Below are 3,673 nucleotides of genomic sequence, written 5' to 3' on the forward strand. Positions count from 1 at the left end.
CATTCTAATACTAGATTGAAGAGCAATGGAGAGACTGGACATCCTTGTCTTGTTCCTGATCAGCCACTCATTTCTATGACATTGTTAGCTCCTCTGTACCCCATGTGACCTTCCATTCAGTTAAGCCTTTGTGTTTGCTGCTCATATAGAAATACTTCACACAGTCTACTTCATGCAGGCTACTTCTGAAGATTGAAATTCGAAGTTAGCCCAGGCAGGAAAGTCCATGAGACCCTTTGTCTCCAATTAATCAGCCAAAAGCTGGAAGTAGAGGTATGATTCAAGTAGTAGAGTGTCAGGTTTGAGTGAAAAAGCTAAGTGAGTCCAAGGCCCTGATTTTACGTCCCAGTACACACACACACACACACACACATACACACATACACACACACACACACACACACATGCATGCATGCGCACACACATGTATACTTAGGAATATTCATATAAAATATATATGTATATATGTTTTTGATGGGCATATCTGAAAATCCAGGATCATGTATTATATCTCTTGGTTTTCCCTTCCTGTCTTCACCATCCATTTCTCATCTGTGATTTATTTTCTTGGTGGACACAGTTCTCCCTGACCTTGGAGACAATGTCTGTTCATGTCCCAAACAGAAAGAGTTTTGACATCTCTGGGAAAGTGAATGTTTCCCCACTGTATTCCTTCACTTTGGGGGACAGGCAGAGCACAAGTGTGCCATAATGAAAAGAGCATAGCTGTAGTCAGCAGCAGTTGGCACATGAAATCCTGCTCATATTACTCCAGTGTGTTAGCCCCAAGTTGCTCTGAGACTAACATTTCATGGGGCCACACTTGGGGGAAGAATCCTGTGCACTCTGCAGGGACAATTTTACTACATCTCATGTCCCATTTGCCACACTCCTCATAAAAATCTCATGAATCCAAACTTGTCTTCATAAAGCCATTTGGCTGCTTGCTTGAGTCTGGTTATACCTAGAACTTGCAGATTTCTGTTTGCCCAGGAGATCTTTGAATAAAATATATTTTTGTCCCAATTTTAACGAGGCAAAATTAAATACCTTATATGCTTTGTACAATTAATAATGCTAAGTATAGGAAAAGAAAGGACCACAAGAGTAATAAATCATTAATAGATTAGATAGTGACTTGTTAGGTTATGAACCCTGAGAATTTGAGTTCACTCACAACTAAAAATAGTAAATGTAAATTCTCCTTACCAAGAGGGTTTATTTTAACTTTCGGTGGCTTTATATTTATTTTTGTTTAAAATGATGAAAGGAAACTTAACAGTATGTCCTTTTTGTTATTTTGCAGAAAAAAAAAACAAACCTACTGTCTGCTATAATCAAGGAAGTGTGATGGGTAAGGATGCAAGTATTCTTCTGAAGCATGCAGTCCGTGCATTGGCAGGAACATAGAGTATTTCCACTGGCGGGATAAAATATTGTCCATAATCCTGAAACTGAATGATAACCATAAATCTTATTCATAACTGCCTTGTGATCCGTCTAGTCACAAAGAATTACCTTGTATGAGTTACCCATCTTTTTCCACCAAAATCTTTGCCATATTCCTCAGCAGAAAGTCAGCTGAAGGCATGGCTTAAATGGTACAGCAAGAGGGATGAAGAAAAAAACTTAATTGAGCAGAAGACCTTGAGTTCATGTTCTGGTGCCAGCAAGAAAAATACATAAATAAATGAAAGCTGCAGGGCAACGCACAAGATCCACTGGAGTAAAGACAGCCTCTTCAACAAGTGGTGCTGGGTAAAGTGACTAATAGAAGAAACTGAAACTACACCCTTATGTCACCACGTACTAAAACAATTCCTAAAGGATCAAAGAACTAGATATAACATCAGAAATTCGGCAATGACAAGAATAGACAGGGAAAAATCTTGAATATATAGGCACATGGAATTATCTTCTGAAAAGATTCTCAATTGCCCAGAAAATAATCACAAGAATGGACTAGGACTGCATCAAACTGAAGTGTTTCTAAACAAAGAAACCATGAGAAAATCCACTGAATGGGAGAAAAACTTTGCCAGTGATATCAATAGATAAACCATTCTCAAAAGAACAAATATATGTGGCTAATAGATAACTGAAGAAAATTTTAGAATCTTTTTGCCATGGAGGAAGTTCAAATCACAACTACAATTAAGATTCCATCATTTTGGGCACAGGTGGCCCATGCCGTAATCCTAGCTACCCAGGAAGCTCAGATCTCAGGACAGATCTGAGGTTTGAAGCCAGCATGGAAAGGAAAGTCCATGAGATTCTTATCTCTAGATAACCACTAAAAAGATGAAAGTGGCTTGGCAGTAGGGCTCCAGCCTTGAAAGGAAAAAATTATTCCATCTCACTATAGTCAAATTAGTACTCATAAAAAATTAACAATAAATAGTGGCAAGGAAGGTAATGAGGGAAGAACCATCAAGATGTTGGTGGGAATCTAAACTAGTGCTACCACTATGGAATCAATAGAAGGTTACTCAAAAAACTGAAAGTATACTCACCTATAATCCTACCACACTACCACTGGGCATATACTAGAATGCGTGTAAATACACATGAAAGACACCTGCATACCCAATTTGATTGTAGTGCTGTACATAATAGTAAAATGGTAGAATCAGCTCAACTGTCCAACAAATGATCAGTAGATAAAGAAAACATAAGACATGTGTGTCCCTCCCCACGATATATCCTCTGCTTTCACTGTATTTGATGTTGGTATAATTTGTGGAGGAGAAGGGAAAAAACAAATCATTTAAATAGGGATACAGGTGGATCCATTGCAACAATGAGATGTACAAGTCGGTATGATGAAAATGAACTTTACAACTTTGGCTGGGCGGGGGCAAGGGGGGATATAGGTAGGTAGGGGTAGCATATGGAGAGGGATAGGAAGGGGAAACCAAAGAGGAGACAACAGTGCTTGATAAGAAATGTACTCATTATCTGGCCCATGTAATTGTAACTCCTCTGTATGATATTTTCATAATAATTTTTTTAAAAACATAATACATACCAGGACTATCAATTAAATGATACATATATACCATGAAATATTAACCACTCTGTTTCTATTATCATAATTTGTTAGCATTCAGAAGAAGCATTATGTAATTTGCAGCTAAGTGAATAGAGCTGATGATCATTCTTTTGAAAAGTTATAAATAAGATCACTTAAAGTTGATGATGCCTAGAAACTCCCTCTTACTTTTTTTCTGCTTAGGAGTTGTCTACTCACAGTAAAGTTGATTTGTCTGGAGTGAAGTGTCTTCTGAAATGAGGTCTTGCTGTATATTTCTTTAAAAATATTTAATACTAATAATCTAATGGCCACCATATTGTGTGTAATGCCAACCTACCTTGATTTGTTCCAGCAGGCTTTTAGTGACCCTTGCAAGCACAACATCAAATCTTATTTCTTGCCTCTTAATTCCTTTGTATTGAATGGTACGGCTTGCCATGTTCCAATTCACCCAACCCAGCAGCTCTGATGGAGACGCTACTAAACTACACAGGTCTTTGAACCCTGCTTGCCATTGGCTCAGGCAGGACCAGACAGTACTGCTCAACTAGCCCCATGGTGAATAGTTCCATTTGTATGTACACACACACTCAGCAAAGAAATCTTAGCACTGTAGTATTCCCTAATACTTCCTATGCA

The sequence above is a fragment of the Dipodomys ordii genome, unplaced genomic scaffold (assembly GCF_000151885.1).
Source record: "Dipodomys ordii isolate 6190 unplaced genomic scaffold, Dord_2.0 Scaffold248, whole genome shotgun sequence".
Classification (NCBI taxonomy): Eukaryota; Metazoa; Chordata; class Mammalia; order Rodentia; family Heteromyidae; genus Dipodomys; species Dipodomys ordii.